The following is a 17679-nucleotide window of genomic DNA, read 5'->3' on the forward strand; positions in this document are numbered from 1 at the left end:
TCCAAGTATGATGGTGATTCCAACTTGTGTAGAGGCTTCGTTACACAATTTGTCAAAATGCATTTTGGAGGTTATGTCTGACCAGTTCCCGAGGGAACGAACTAAGGTGGCCATCGTCATCAGTCTCTTGTCCAGAAAAGCCCTGGCCTGGGCTACACCTCTTTGGGACCGCGTTAACCTTATATCCTCTAACTTGACGGCTTTTCTTGCTGAATTCCGCAAAGTCTTTGAGGAACCTGCTCGTGCCTCTTCTGCTGAGACGGCTCTGATGAATCTCTGCCAAGGGAATTCCTCCGTTGGTGACTGCGCCGTTAAATTCCACACTCTTCCCTCAGAGCTGGCATGGAATAATGAGGCCTTGTGTGCAACTTTCAAAAAAGGACTGTCTAGCAGGATAAAAAAGATGCTTTTGCTGCACAAGATCATCCGTCTTCCTTGCCTGAACTTCTCCACTTAGCTACACGTATTGATGTATGTTTTGCTGAGAGGCAAGAAGAACTTCGCTTAGAGAGAGAACCTGCCTGAACATGGCGATATCCTCGACTGGCAACCGTGTTCCAACGTCCACCTCTACAGTCCCCTGTGCCTCTTGCCGAAGAGACTATGCAAGTGGATTGTTCTTGCTTGTCTCAACAAGAAAGATCTTGACGACGCAATGAGAATTTGTGCCTGTATTGTGCTAGCCCGGAGCACTTCCTCAAAGACGATACAGTTCGTCCTCAGCATCCGGGAAACACTCGCACCTAGGGCACGTGGGAGAGGCATCCCTAGGTGTGTATACTACCTCTCTTCGTTTGACCATTTCAGTAAAAATCTACGCTTCAGGTCAAGACTTCATTCAAGACTTCACTGTAAGGTGCTATTCCGTACTGAGCCTTTCGTCATGCAAGTGGGTGTCTTGCATAAGGAAAATATTGAATTCTATGTGCTACCTCACTGTACTTCAGAGCTTCTTCTGTCAAAATCTTTGTCTTAGGCCAGTCCAGCCTAAAGTTAATCGTCTTCTTCCTTTGCCTGGTCTCCCTCTACCCTATCAAGATTTTTCAGATGTAGTTTGCGAGAAGTAGGCAGAGACTACCTCCACATCGTCCTTACGATTGCCCCATTGACTTAAAGCCTGGAACCACAACACCTTGTGGAAGAATTCACCTGCTATCGGTTCCTGAGACCCAAGAGATGGCTAAATATATCCAGGAGAACCTCCAAAAGGGATCCTCTTCCCCTGCCGGAGCAGGTTTCTTGTTTGTGGGGAAGAAGGATGGCTCACTCCGTCCATGTATTGACTACAGGGGACTTAACAAGATCACGGTCAAAAATCGTTATCCACTTCCTCTGATCCACAAAGTTTTTGACCGTCTACGGGGAGCCAAGGTCTTCTCCACTTGGACTTGCGGGGAGCATATAACCTTATTCGTATCTGCGAGGGAGATGAATGGAAAACGGCCTTCAATACTCGTGATGGACATTTTGAGTATCTCGTGATGCCTTTCGGTTTCTGCAATGCTTCTGCTGTTTTTCAAGAATTTGTCAAATATATCTTCTGAGATCTTCTCTACACCTGTGTTGTCGTGTACCTAGATGACATCTTGATCTTCTCTACCAACTTAGAGGAGCATCGTACTCATGTTCGTCAAGTTCTTCTGCGCCTTCGGAAGAATCATCTCTACGCCAAACTGGATAAATGCCTATTTGAGAAGTCTAGTCTCCCGTTTCTCGGCTACATTGTTTCTCATCAAGGAGATCCAGATACATTGTCTGTGGTATTGGATTGGCCTTGTCCTTCTGGCCTACGGGCTATTCAACTCTTTCTGGGATTCGCTAACTATTATCGTAAATTCATCCCTTGGTTGCTCAGATTGTGGCTCTCACAAAAGGCTTTAATCCCAAGACTTGGTCTGCTGAGGCCGAACAGGCCTTCTCCCGTTTAAAGTCTGCGTTTGCCTCTGCTCCCGTCCTTACTAGACCTGATCCAGAGAAGCCTTTTGCCTTAAGGTTAATGCCTCATCAGTTGGAGCCGGTTACAAGACTGTAACTTGTGGTTTCTTTTGCAAGACTTCCTCACCTGCTGAGAGGAACTACCCCATTGTAGATCGAGAACTCCTCGCTATCAAGCTTGCCTTGGAGGAATGGCAACATTTATTGGAAGGGTCTTCTCATCCGGTAAGCATCTACTCAGACAATAAGAATCTTCTGTACCTTCAGTCTGCTCAGAGATGGAATCCCCGCCAGGCAAGGTGGTCTTTGTTCTTTTCTAGATTCAATTTCTTTATTCACTTCCGTCCTGCTAGCAAGAACATCAGGGCTGATGCTCTCTCCAGGTCCTCAGACGTCATAGGTTTGGACTCCACACAAAGGCATATTATTCCTCCAGATCGCTTGATTTCTGCTGCTCCTGCCAATATTCAGCAAGTTCCTCCTGGAAAATCCTTTGTGCCCACCAGATTGAGACACAAGGTTCTGAAATGGGGTCATTCTTCTTTGTTGGCAGGTCATCCTGGTGTACGTAAGACTTTACTTCTAATCTCTCAGCACTACTGGTGGCCGCATCTAGAACGTGAGGTTTCCGATTTTGTTCATTCCTGCGACACTTGTGCCAGAGACAAGACTCCTTGGCAGAAACGTACTGGACTCTTACAGCCTTTACCCATTCCAGAGATTCCCTGGTCCCACATCGCTATGGATTTTATCACCGATCTGCCACCATCCCGTAATAACTCATGTAATTTGGGTCGTGGCTGATCAATTTTCTAAGATTGCTCATTTCATCCCTCTACCAGGTCTCCCATCTGCTCCACAGCTGGTGAAGTACTTTTTGCTACATATCTTCTGTCTACATGATCTTCCACAGCATATCATTTCGGACAGCAGAGTTCAGTTTGTTTCTAAGTTCTGGAGAGCTCTTTGTACCCATCTAGACATCAATCTGGACTTCTCCTCAGGCTACCACCCTTAGTCTAACGGTCAAGTGGAGAGGGTTAATCAAATTCTGGAGAAGTATCTTCGTCATTTTTTGTTTCTGCTCGCCAAGACGATTGGGTCGACCTTCTCCCTTGGGCACAATTCTCTTATAATCATAAGGATTCGGAGTCCACGAGGTCTTCTCCCTTTTTGTTGCTTACGGACTCCATCTCCATCCTCCTCTTCCACTTCCAGTTTCTTCCGATGTGCCAGCTGTTGATGAGCTTGTCCGTGACTTTTCTTCCATTTGGCAAAAAAACTCGACAGTCTTTATCTCAAGCTTCCTCATGCATGAAGGCACAGGCTGATAAGAGTAGAAGACCCCTCCATCCTTCTCTGCTGGTGACAAGGTTTGGCTTTCCTCCAAATACATTTGGTTCAGGATTCCTTGCTACAAGCTTGGGTCTCGCTTTCTAGGCTCCTTCCAGGTGTTGCAAAAGATTAATCCAGTATCAATGCCTTCCTCTTACAGGAACTGCTGACACACTCCAGCCACATGAGGTCTAGCATTGTCTTGCATTAGAAGGAACCCAGGGACAAGAGCACCAGCATATGGTATCATAAGGGGTCTGAGGATCTCATCTCGGTACCTAATGGCAGTCAGGCTACCCCTGGCAAGCACATGGTGGGGGGTGTGCAGCCCTCCAAAGAAATGCCACCCACACCATTACTGACCCACGTAATGCTGGAGGATGGTGCAGGCAGCAGAACGTTCTCCACGGCATCTCCAGACTCTATCACAAGTGCTCAGTGTGAACCTGCTTTCATCTGTGAAGAGGACAGTGGTGAATTTGCCAATCTTGGTGTTCCTCCTGCTCCTCCTTGCACAAAGGCGGAGATAGCGGTCCTGCTTCTGGGTTGTTGCCCTCCTACGGCCTCCTCCGCATCTCCTGATGTACTGGCCTGTCTCCTGGTAGTGCCTCCCTGCTCTGGACACTACACTGACAGACACAGCAAACCTTCTTGCCACAGCTCGCATTGATGTGCCATCCTGGATGAGCTGCACTACCTGAACCACTTGTGTGGGTTGTAGACTCAGTCTCAAACTACCACTAGAGTGAAAGCACCGCCAGCATTCAGAAGTGACCAAAACATCCAGGATGCACTGTGAAGTGGTCTGTGGTCACCACCTGCAGAACCACTCCTTTATTGGGGGTGTCTTGCTAATTGCCTATAATTTCCACCTGTTGCCTGTTCCATTTTCACAACAGCATGTGAAATTGATTGTCAATCAGTGTTGCTTCCTGAGTGGACAGTGTGATTTCACAGAAGTGTAATTGACTTGGAGTTACATTGTGTTGTTTAAGTGTTCCCTTTATTTTTTTGAGCAGTGTATTTATAAGATAAGGTATCAGAGGGATGTGGCCACATACTTATGTGGTACAGGGTTAAACCACTCTCTCTTATTTTATCAGTGTAAACAATTTTTAATGCAGTTTTGTAAACAATTAAATATAAGAATGAAGCTATTTGTTTTCCCCATATTTCAGCTTCCTTCTTTACCATTTAGTGATCTCATAATGTAAGCAATGGAACAGCTTTTACTGCCAAAAATGAGGAAACAGCTAATGCAGAACAAGTCTCAATCAGTCAGCTAACAATCTTCCTATTGAAGATTTATCTATAAAACTGATACAAATGAGATGAATTTCCATGGGATCTGTAACTCTGAAATATGGAAATCACAGGCTCCACAACAAGCAATGCTATAAAACAACTAGGGATCGACAGATAATTTTTTGGGGGCTGATAATGATACTCTGTGGAGGTTAGGGCCGATAGCTGATAACTTATACCGATATTCCAGTATAAGTTAACGGCTATTTATCACCCCCCCCCCCCCCCCGAGCAACACCGCTGCAGATCATTGACTTAAAGCCTTTGTCCTGGGGTCCTGAGTCCTATCACCACCACCGCGATCACCCCCCCCCCCCCCGCCACACCACCCACTGCACCGCCCCGGCCAGAGACCACCGCCGCTCCATTGCCTCCCCCATTCACAGTTTTATAATTACCGGTTCCCGGAGTCCGGGTCCGTGCTACTTCTGGCTCCGGCGCGGTCCTCCTGAGCTGTCACTGTGCGCACTGACGGTGACGCACAGCGTAACACAGGACGCCGCAGGAGGCAGAAAAAGCGCAGACCCCGGGCCCCGGGAACAGGTCGTTATAAAACCGGGGATGGGGGAGGCAATGGGGCAGCGGCGGTCTCTAGCCGGGGTGGTGCGTGGGGGGTGTGGCGCAATTTGGTGCGGTGGTGGGGGGGTGCGGTGCGGGAGGTGCGAGGCATTATCAGATTATCGGCAAGGTAATTGCCGATACCGATAACGTCCAAAATCGTGAATATCGGCCGATAATATCGGCCAAACCGATAATCGGTCGATCCCTAAAAACCACCAATGCAATAAACCTTTAACAATTTTTAACTTTAAAGGAGAACTCCGGAATATAAAAATTGTTGCCCATACTGCCGGCAGTAAAAAAGGAAGATGTAGATGCCTTCCTCCGCTCCCCCGGGGCCTCCGGAAACCGGCTACGGTCTCCGCCGGGATCCACCTCCTTGTTGCCGGTGGTCGGATGAATCATACTGCACTCAGCCAATCACCAGCCGCAGCGAAGTCCGACTCGACCGGCGATAGGCTGAGTGGCAGTGTGAAAACGCTTCAGGACACAAAATTCTTCACTACACCTGCAGCCGGGGCCAAAAAGTCACACTGCCGTTCAGCCTATCGCCAGCCGAGTCGGGACTTCACTGCGGCCGGTGACTTCACTGCGGAGGCCGGAGCCGGTTACCGAAGGCCCCGGGGAGCGGAGGAAGGTTGGTACATCTTTATTTTTTTTACTGCCGGCACTATGGGGGACAATTTTAATGTTCTGGAGTTCTCCTTTAAGGGTACGGTCCAAGGTATTGTATACACAGCGTATTTTGCTGCATATTGTTCTACCCATTGAGACCAATGGGTAGTAAAATCAGCTGCAGAAAATACGCTGCGTATACGCTACATGGGAACGTACCCTAAAGTGGGATTCCCAGCTCAGACATTTATTGCATTAACATAGTATTTGCAATAAATGTCTGATTTTTGGGCCATAAATATGACCTACATCTGTCACCGACCTGCCTGGCATCCAAGTGGAGAATAAATGAAGATTGCCGTGCATAAGTGCAGATCTCTCCATTCTATGAAAGCTTTGTAAATATTTGGCTGGTAACATACCTAATACAATGGAATGGAGAGGAGAATGTTATGGAGAGGAAAAATGTCACTGGGGATGGCGCTACCCATAGAGATGCAGTAGAATATAAAGAGTAAAAATGGCACTGGGGATGGCGAATACATCTGCAATTGATACAGGGAGATTAGCTTTTAAAACACGTCTTGGTTACTGGATGTGAATACATGATTGACAGCTAAACCAACAAAATCTATTTTCGGATCATTGCCAGGCAGCACCATCCCCAGTGCCACTTTTCTTCTTCATATTCTACTGCATCTTTACGAGTTCCTAGCCTTAGGATACCATCAACACTGACAGCCTGCAGCCAAAGATCCTCTACAAACCTTAGAAACTGGGGTGATCTGCATGTACCCAAGGTTTATTACACGCAGAGAGGGCGTGATAACAGCACAGCCGATAGGACTAGGTTAGTATAGCTCCCCGCCCAGAGGACTACTTACAGGGCTGGTGAGGGAGACTTACAAACTTCATATGCTCACCATCCCTGAGGACAGGAACGTCTCCCGGGATGATGAACATTTTACCATATATTACACATTCCAACACATTATGGGGGAGATTTATCAAAACCTGTGCAAAGGAAAAGTTGCCCAGTTGCCCATAGCAACCAATCAGATTGCTTCTTCCATTTTGCAGAGGCCTTGTTAAAAATGAAAGAAGAGAGCTGATTGGTCGCTATGGGCCACTAGGCAACTTTTCCTCTACACAGGTTTGATAAATCTCCCCCTATATATGGTAATGTCTGCTACTTGGCTCCCTTTAAATAAGTTAAGCATGATCGGGGATTTCACACTATGCTAGATTTCCCATATCTTATCCGGTTTTACCTGGATGAGATATGCTCTTCCGGGAAGTCTGATAGCTACACATGACATTGGGGTGTGACAAGTGTATCTGTCAGATACCACAATAAAAAAAAACCTGATGCACGGTAGGGGTCAGACATATGGATATACGTTTGACCCTCACAGCATCTATATATACAGGTGCCGGCTCACCGCTATGAATGACAAGTAAAGCAGTGCAGGGAGCAGAGGCTCGCGTTTCTGCTGCCAATAGCTTACTTGTCATTCATAGCGGTGAGCCGGCATTTGTATATGTATGATGTGAGGGTCAGACATATATCCATGTGTCTGACCCACACAGCATGATATGCAGCTGCTGCCCGCTATGAATGACAAACTCTTAGCAGCGAGAGCGGGCAGCAGCCCTCCGCTCCCCCGCTAATAGAGTTTTCATTCATTGGCAGCCAGGGGAGGGAGAAGATGAAGATTAATATGCAAAGCTTGGGGGAGGCAGTATATATATAAATATGCACAGCAGGGGTCAGTATATGCGCAGCGGGGGTCAGTATAGATATATAATAGCGCTGGGGGGCAGTACATTTATTCAAGCGAAGCAAGCACTAAGTTTGATATAGCGCAGCAGGGGGAAATATATATAGAAACACTGGAGGGGCCAGATATAAACCCCCTCCCCCAGCGATTCTATACATCTTTGCCCACCACAGCGCTTCTATACTAAAACTCTGCCAGGAGCCCAGATTGGCTCCTCGGTCCCGGCCATTCAGGGCTTCTGGTGGGGAATTTAAAAATTAAAGTTTACAGTACATTGCAGCGGATCGGAACATGCCGCCCGCTCCCCTGCTTAATAACATATGATCGGATTGGGTCTCAGAAGTGAGACCCAGTGCGATCAATCCCTCAGCCCCTGTACTACTACCCCCAACATGGAACAGACCCTGTTCCATGCTAGGGGTAGCAGGATTCACTACATTTTGAGTAATTTCCCGACAGCTCTGGGCTGTCGGGTTTCTGTGAAGCAAAACTCACAGGTTTTCCTGTGAGTTTTCTTCACACTCGGAGGGTTTTTCTCTTTTTGTCGGGAACACGCCCCTTTTGTCGGGAAAAATGCCCCTTTTGTAGTTTTTTTTTTTCACTCTGAGGGATTTTGATTTTGTCGGGTTGTGCGCCCGATTCTGGCGCAAATTCAGGTGCAAAATTCTGGCGCAAAACCCAACAAAAAGTGTTGGGATCCTGTTAGTAAATGAGGGCCAATATGGGGAGTGTATAATTTAAATCCTCCTAAATTAGTGCAAAGGTTAAGTGCTAAAAGTACAGTGTTTTTTATGCATACATTTTAATTATGTTTCTATGTCAATCATGTGTATCATCCTTTGCCAGTCCTGTAATGCTGGGATGTGTAGAATAATTTGAGGTACAGTGTTTGGATAACTCTTTTTTTGCAGCGGTGTTGCCTTCAGCTGTGTGCCTACAGCTTTTGCAAAACTACAACTCCAGCATGCCCAGATATCCTTTGACTGTCCAGGCATGCTTGGAGTTGTAGTTTTGCAACAGCTGGAGGCACAGGTTTGGTAAAAAAAAAAAAAAAAAAGGCTGTGTTCCTCCTGTAGCTTTGTCAATCAGCCATCTCGTGTCCATGACCCTTATCATGCTGCTGTGGGACTCATCAATGGGGACACCTAGTGGTAAGATTTTAAAAGGCAGTTTTATTTAATAAAATGTGACATTTTTAAAGAAGTATATTAGAAAAACTATTGTTTTGCCAAGATGTACAACATATAAAAAGTTTTTATATCTGACAGTGCCCATTTAAATATCTATTCTCAAAATTAAACAAATTAAATTTTTTAACCTTTCCTCATAACGAAGATTCTCCATACGCCTTATTAATTTAGTTGTGTGCCTTTGTAACTTTTCCAGCTTCAGGGAATTCTTTTTATGAACTGGTGCCCAAAACTGGACAGCATATTCCAGGTGAGGTCGCATCAATGCTTTACAAAGTGGTAGTATTATATCCCTGTCCCGTAAGTCCATGCCTCTTTTGATACATGACAATATCCTGCTGCCTTTAGAAGAAGCTGCTTGAATATGATTGCTGTTCTGTAGTCTATGATCTACAAATACACCCAGATTCTTCCCCATCAATGACTCTCCCAGTTTTACTCCCGCTAGGACACATGATGCATGCAGGTTATTAATATTGTTGAAGAGAAGCTCTGTAGAGCCTGGCAAATAACTAAACAGAAGTTAAAAGACAGTGACACATAAGTAAGGTTTAAACAGGGCTTCTCCTGTTTTTACTTTCTAGCATAGCTAAAATAATGCCTTCATATACAGGCACAAAATACAAAAAAATCCTGCTTGTCCAGGCACAAACACAATTTTCCCAATCTATACAGATGGCTTTCTACCAGCAACCTGAAAACAGGCATCAAATGGGGTTACCTAAACAAGTTCATATGTTCCCTGAAAACCTAGTCTAGCCAGGAAGGGAATGACAGGACCCACTATCAACATGTCTGTCATTTCATTAAAATCCATGCCTAAAAACTGACTTTACCAAGTCATTTTTTCCTCAGGAGCTAAGATCTGCTAGGGATTTCACACTATTCTAGATTTCCCATATCTCCTCCGGTTTTACCTGGATGAGATATGCTCTTCCGGAAGCCTGGTAGCTACACATGACCTTGGGAGTACCTTGGAAATATAGCAAACTCAGACCACCATTTCTAAACATTAAACAGTGACTTACATTAAAACCTATGGTAGAAGGGCCGGATTAAAAAATTGTAGGCCCTTGGGCTATAGGTACTGTGAGACATGCCTCCCCTTCCCAAGTACTGTCAGGCCCCCAAGAAAGCAAATTGGGCATTTAATTAAAACATATATAAAGATTAACATAGATAAGATAATTTTCCATTTTCAAAATTAATCATACAAATTAGCAAAAACACCATTATGCTGAGACCAATATTACCAATAATACCAGCTAGTAGAGGAATATGGGCTGCAACCCCTGCAACCATTGGGTTAATAACGCCCTGTATAGTAGTAAAAACCAGGAGCAACAAAGTATGCTTCATGTAATACTAATAAAATGTTATGTACAGTATGCTATGATTGTAGGTAAATGTGCCAAATATATTGCTGAGTAAAGTAATACTTAACCTTTTAATTCTTTCAGCAAATCCTTTAAGTCATGTAAATTGCAAGGTGGGGCATCCATGGATCATGCTTGTTTTTCCATCAAATCCCACAGATGCTGGATTAGATTAACATCTGGGGATTTTAAAGGCCAAGTCAACACCCTGAACTTTTTATCATGTTCCTCAAACCATCTCTGAATATTTTTTTTGCAAGCTGCATTATCCTGCACCCCCATTATTAGAATACCACTGCCATGAAGGAGTGCACTTGTTTTGCAACAAAGTTTAGACGGCAGTATATATCAAGGTAGCATTCATATTGATAAAACTGGCTAACTGAGAATGTACCAGAAAGGGCAATTTTAAATGCCATAATTGCACTATATGTCATCACAATATGGCAAAACAATCCTGTAGATTAGAGGATCAGCAAATAGTCATGCAAGAACTCATTACCTGACATTCGGCTTTTGTAGTCTATTGCCAAGTGTGTCCTTGTAGATACTTTTACAGCGGCAAAACTAAAAAGGAGAATCCAGTTACCAGTGAAGGAACATTTTCGTTCCATATGCACAGGAGTTGGGGCTTCTCAATTTATAGTTCACACCCGCCATGTGCACAATGCAGATGTATCGTGTATTAAAGGGGTACTCCGGTGAAAAACTTTTTTTTTTTTTTTTTAAATCAACTGGTGCCAAAAAGTTAAACAGATTTGTAAATTACTTCTATTAAAAAATCTTAATCTTTCCTGTACTTATTAGCTGCTGAATGCTACAGCGGAAATGCTTTTCTTTTTGAAACACAGAGCTGTCTGCTGACATCATGACCACAGTGCTCTCTGCTGACATCTCTGTCCATTTTAGGAACTTCGCAGAACAGCATATGTTTGCTATGGGGATTTCATTTTTCGCTGGCCGTTCCTAAAATGGACAGAGATGTCAGCAGAGAGCACTGTGCTCATGATGTCAGCAGACAGCTCTGTGTTTCAAAAAGAAAAGAATTTCCACTGTAGTATTCAGCAGCTAATAAGTACAGGAAGGATTAAGATTTTTTAATAGAAGTAATTTACAAATATGTTTAACTTTCTGCCACCAGTTGATTTAAAAAAAAAAAAAAAAAAAAAGTTTTTCACCGGAGTACCCCTTTAAGTTTGCCGGTATTGAAAGAATTGAGATTCCGTCCAGAAGTGGAGACAGGCACCATAATCTCTTAGAGAAAGAAGCCTGATGAATAATATGGCTGAATGAACTGGGTCCGTTGGAATTAAATGAGAAGAATGAGATGGGTGCCTTCCTCCACTGAGCCTCCTGGCTATATGTTTTTTAAGATTGTAGTGTTTTTATGGATATTTAAAATGCATGTTAGGTAAACTTCACTGTTGCTATGTTGCTATGGTAACGCCCATCTGACTATTCCATAAAAACTCCATCCTGGCGCTATTGTGTCAGTACGGGCCAGACGAAGAGTGAAACATGTTGCCCCCTCCCTGTGAACGCCCCCAGCCTCACCTGTTCCACATCCAGCTTCCTGTATCATTGGATCTTTTATGCTGAATACCGGTAAATACTTAAGTTTTCTACAAAGCCAGCGGTGAGGGTGTTATCCATCTTCTTCTTACACGATAAGTTACTGTCAGTATACCTTTTCATGGGATAAGAGCACCACCACAGCTTTGCTTCATTGCACAAACAGGTACTTTTGCTGCTTAATTCATGGGAGGACAATCTCTTTGAATAGTATTAGCTGTGCCAGACTCCTGCCGTTCCTTATCTAGAAGCATCCATATTGATGCCAGTACCTAAGGTGTCCTAGTAGAGCAATGCCCAGAGTATCACACTACCACTGCTACTCTTTTTCCTATAAAGCATCCTGATGTCATATCTTCCCCAGGTAAGTGATGTACATGCATTCATCCACCTGATGCAAAATAGAACATTATTCATCAGACCAGGCCACCTTCATTTAATGCTCAATGGCCCAGTTTAAATGCTGATGTGCCAACTGTGGGCACTTTCGGTGATGGTTAGGGTTCAGCATGGGCACTCAGATTGGTCAGAAGCTATACAGCAAGCTACATTGCATTGTAAGTTCTGACGACTTTCTCTGATAGCCAGCACTACATCTTTCAGCAAATTGTGCTACAGTAGCTCATATGCAGGATTAGAAAATATGTATTACCATTTGCTCTCCAAGTATCAAGGAATCCTAGACGCCCATGACCTTGTCACTTATTTACTGACTGTCCTATTTTACGTCACTTTTGGTAGGTACAACTCACTGCGTATTGGGAACATCTCGCAACTCTTACAGTTTTGGAAATCTAGTCTAGACATCACTCTGATGCTTTTGTTTATTTTTTCCTGCTTCCTAATATATCAAACCTTTTGGGAGGTACCATTATTCTGAACTAAAGCAGTGATTTTAATGTTATGGCTGATATCTAGCCATCCGTTTCTTTTTTTTTAGACTGCATGGTTTGTGATAGGAGACAGGAGGAACAGGCTCAGTCATGATGGATGATCCTCATGTTATGCAAGAGAAATCATTGTTGTGCACTTGCATTACAATTCATGTAAACCTCTTGAAAACAAAAACCCCCCAAAAAACATAAAAAAAACTAAACAAAATAAACAACAACACTTTTAGTGATAAATAATGGACATTTTCAATGCTGCAAATGACAAACACAAGACTGTTCACAGAATATTTAGAAATCTAAGCAAGAAATAAACAATCTTTAGAAAGACAAACATAGTGGGTGGCTGAAAAAGTTGTGTAGGAGCAGAAATACATTTACATTTTGTGCTTGCAACGTGCTGTTGCAAATGTTAGAGCCATACAGATAGAATTAGTTGCTGTTATTATTTATCAGTTATTCGTGAGTTATTGCTCATAAATATTCATGAGGAATCGGCCCCCAACTCACAAAAAAACAGAGAAGCAAATATTTTGAATAATAATAAAAAATGTAAATACTGTACATTAAGTAAAAGGCTTGGACTTTGGTGTTTGTAATGGGCATTTAATCTGCCTGTGTAAAAGGGCCCTCTGTTCAGATATCTTGGAATTCCCTCTACTCGTTCAGTGCGTCCTGGGAGCATATAAAAAAGAATTCTGAGTCAGACAACTAGACAAGGTTCTGCTCACCGCTCATTTTTATGTACTGAATATAACAGAACACCTGGCACTGCTCAGGGATTTGTAGGTAGGAGCTGTATGACTATCGGGGGATAATACGCTTATTCAGCACAGCTGGTATAACGGTGGTGCTCACGCTAGTGCAGTTACTGTTCAACAAATTCTCCAAAATAAGGAAAGAAAGAGGCGGATCACTCACCGGTCCGATGCTGTCCACTTTATTAAGAGACGAATACAGTGGCTACATGCGGATAGATGTGAACAGCAGGGCAAGAGGTGTCACGGAGCCCCATCCAAAGCTTCGGACGGGGCTCCGTAACACCTCTTTCCCTGCCGTTCACATCTATCATTTTTATGTACACTTGGAATATACACCTGTGAATGCCCTCAATGTCCAAAATGTGCAACATACACCCCCCCACACACACACGCACTAGTCTCGGAAGGTATGCTAGATGTGGAAAGGGTAGAATACCTTTTTGAGCTCTGCTCTCCAAACAGCTCTGATTGGATAGTCTAAGAGAGTTAAGGGACACACCAAATGGTAACCACTAATTGGATATTTATACGTACATTTCTAGTAACAATAATAAAGGTATGCAGAGCTATAAAAAAATATATAAAAGAATAGCATATGAAAAGATAGGTGGTGATACATTTAATTGCCAGAAGCTTGAACGTGAGTACACCCCTAAGTGGAAATGTCCAAACTGGGCCCAATGAGCCCTTCCCTCCTGGTGTCATGTGACTTATTAGTGTTAGAAGGTCTGAGATGTGAATGGGGAGCAGTTGTTTTAAATTCTGTGTTATCACTCTCTAATACTGTTATTTTGAGGGGGCAGCAACATTTAACATTGTTATACAGGCTTTGCTGTCACTACTTTACATTGTAGCAGAGGGTCATTTCTTTAGTGTCTTCACATGAAAAGATATAATAAAATATTTACAAAAATGTGAAGGATGTACACACTGTGAGATACTGTACATCAGTCTGATAAAGATTTACAACTGGGTGGAGGCTTATCTATCAGCAAGACAATGACTTTAAACAAGCTGCTAAAGCTACACTGGTTGAAGGGGACACATTCAAATGTCTGGGAATAGCCTAGTCAAAGTTCAGAGCTCAATTTCTGAGCTTCTCACCCACAACTTGGCACATTCCGTCCCAAAGTCAGTCTGCAGTGCATCAGTCTCCAACATACCATTGATAAGCTAATCTGCTTTAGAGCAACTCCTCTCTGCTGCCCCCTGGCAGTGCTCACACACCTGTGAGATCAGGTTCAGGACTGCAACACACTGCCAAACTGGAGTATGTGAGAAACTTTGGCCCTCATTTACTATTGCAAACCCAACATGTGTTGTCGGGTTGTGCACCAGATTCTGTCGCATTGCGCCAGATTTTGCGTCAGAATTGAAAAAACCTGAAAAAGGGGTGTGGATGCTGGGGGAAATGGGGCGTGGTCTCCGAAAAGGGGCATGTTCCTGACATTTTCACAAAAACCCAACATATTTACTAAGGTTTCCACATAAAATGTGGTGGATTTGAGCTGAGGAAATCCAACAGATCAGAGCATGTGTAAAAAAAGCAAAGTGTAGGGAAAGTGGAAAATGTAGGGAAACCTTAGTAAATACTGTGGAAAATAAATAGGGAATTAAAACCCACAAAGAAAACTCCACTCCACTCCAAAACTCAAGTCTTAAATCACTTAGGGATGGAAAAGAATGTGGAGGCACTCGGGATTTGGTCTGCGGTGAGTTTATTTCAGACAGGTATAAGCAACAGCCTGGTCAACTAATCGTTTCGCGCACACCTGCGCTTAATCAATGACCTCACGTTAGCTTCCCCTTCCCCTGCTATTTATACAATATACAAAACTTTATAAACAAGTGACTAGTGACATAAAAACAATTTAAAAACAAATACCAACATATCTTAGTATTCTTTTGTCCCTATATTCCGGGGAAGCACATGCATTTATACTTTCAATAACTGCAAGTAAGGCACTTCTTTATTCTGGAAAGATAAATTACTATGCGGGCATCACTTTTTCCCGGCAATGAAAGGGTCCTTCACGCCGGAGGAAATATGCTCAAATCGCTGCGTGTGTTTATACCCAAAGGACCTAATGTGTCTGTTCGCAGTATCAGTTCTGTTTCTTTTTGTAATAATAATTTGTGTTTGTCCCCACCTCCTGGAGGTAAGTGTTGGACATGTAAACCTACTTACTTTAATTCTTCTTTTTTATTATTATGAACACTGCTCATGTGTTCCAAAAATCTGGGGCATCCTACTCCTGTATTCATAGATCTTAGATGTTCTTTAATTCTAGTGTGGAGGGGTCTTATTGTCTTACCAATATAGTATCTTTTACAACTACATATTAGGGCATAAACTACAAAACTTGTTTTGCAGGTAATAAAATCCTTGATCTCAACCATAAATGTGCCTAATTGAATATATTTTTCATTATTCAACATATGACAAATGTTGCACTGACCACATTTGAAATTACCTATCGGCAATTGTTTCGGAATCCAGTTCATTTTCGAATCAGGTTTTTCTTTATCTAGTCTATTTTTAACAAGAATGTCCCTTAAATTTTTAGTTCTTCTGAATGACACCAAAGGTTTTTTATCTATGGTTTCCTTCAGAAGCTCGTCATTATGCAAGATGTGCCAGTTTTTAAAGATGGATGAGCGGACTACTTTATCCATAGGGCTAAATTCAAATGAAAAAGAAAGTTTTTTTGTTGTTGTCAGTTGCGGTGGTTTTACGTTTTTTATGCAGCATTTTATGTCTAGGGGTAGCTAATGCTCGCTCATATGCTTCCTTCAGTAAATGTGGTGGGTGCATATTGAAAGAATTATTATTCATATATTCAAAAAACTTATAAAAATTTGTCCTGTGTTCCTGCCCAAAATATCATCTACATAACGTGCATATAAAGCCAGGTCTTGCACGTATGGATTAGTAGATGAAAAAATAAAATTATCTTCCAGGGACCCCAAAAAAATATTTGCGAAAGTGGGGGCCACTGGGGTCCCCATCGCAGTCACATCTATCTGCTTGTACCAGTCCCCAAAAAAATGAAATACATTGTGGCTCAACACAAACTCTAACATTTCACATATATAGTCAATAAAATGCTTCTCATAGGTTCGCAGCATTTCCAGTCGACGCCTAAAAGCCTGCACACCCGCATCCCGCAGAATGTAGAGGCTCTCGACGTTGATACTGGCCAGGGTCAAACCCAGCTGCCATCCAAAATCCTGAAGTATTTGGAGCAAATGACTAGTGTCATGTAAATGCGCTGGTACGGTTTTTAATAAGGGACGCAAAATCTAGTCCAAGTATTGCGAGAGGGGCTCCGTTAAGGATCCCCTTCCCGCAACAATTGGACGGCCTGACGGTGTTTGAATATTTTTATGTATTTTGGGGATCCAGTACCAATAAGGTTTTTTAGGAAAATGAAAAAATACGTTTTCTGCAAAATGAGAGGAAAAAATATTTGCTTCCACACCCCGTCTCAAAAGAGACCTGACCAATTTTTGATGATGCGGTATTGGGTCACTTAGTAGTTTTTGATACACATTAGCAAGCTATTTCTTGTCCTGCTGAGAGGATAACCATTTAAGGGCTTCTTTTTCTCCTTTAGTTAAATTTGGATGAGGATTGGGATATATTAAAGATTTTACATCCCGTTGTACACACTCTAGAAAGGTATGGATACTAGAACCCGCTGGTAAGGGGGGATTAAATATAGAAGGTACTCCACCTGTGAAGGGAGAACATGTGGTCAGTGCAACATTTGTCATATGTTGAATAATGAAAAATATATTTAATTAGGCACATTTATGGTAGAGATCAAGGATTTTATTACCTGCAAAACTAGTTTTGTAGTTTATGACCTAATATGTAGTTGTAAAAGATACTATATTGGTAAGACAATAAGACCCCTCCACACTAGAATTAAAGAACATCTAAGATCTATGAATACAGGAGTAGGATGCCCCAGATTTTTGGAACACATGAGCAGCGTTCATAATAAAAAAGAAGAATTAAAGTAAGTGATGCCCACATAGTAATTTATCTTTCCAGAATAAAGAAGTGCCTTACTTGGAGTTATTGAAAGTATAAATGCATGTGCTTCCCCGGAATATAGGGACAAAAGAATACTAAGATATGTTGGTATTTGTTTTTAAATTGTTTTAAGTCACTCGTCACTTGCTAATAAAGTTTTGTATATTGTATAAATAGCAGGGGAAGCTAACGTGAGGTCATTGATTAAGCGCAGGTGTGCGCGAAACGATTAGTTTACCAGGCTGTTGCTTATACCTGTCTGAAATAAGCTCACCGCAGACCAAATCCCGAGTGCCTCCACATTCTTTTCCATCCA

General features: G+C 42.8%; 1 protein-coding gene across 2 annotated transcripts in view; it reads right to left on the reverse strand.

Moving 5' to 3' along the window:
- Positions 1-17679, reverse strand: part of DGKA (diacylglycerol kinase alpha) — a 218334-nt gene that overhangs the window by 85008 nt on the left and 115647 nt on the right. The window contains exons 1-2 of one of the 2 annotated variants that reach the window (XM_056562351.1): positions 13758-13764; positions 13126-13235 (exon numbers count right to left, since the gene is read on the reverse strand). The exons of the other annotated variant lie outside the window; for it this stretch is intronic. The gene's annotated coding sequence lies outside the window, so the exon portion shown is untranslated. Of the gene's footprint in view, positions 1-13125; positions 13236-13757; positions 13765-17679 lie in introns of those variants that run through there. 2 annotated transcript variants of the gene reach the window in all.

This window comes from Hyla sarda, chromosome 2 (genome assembly GCF_029499605.1).
Source record: "Hyla sarda isolate aHylSar1 chromosome 2, aHylSar1.hap1, whole genome shotgun sequence".
Taxonomy (NCBI): Eukaryota; Metazoa; Chordata; class Amphibia; order Anura; family Hylidae; genus Hyla; species Hyla sarda.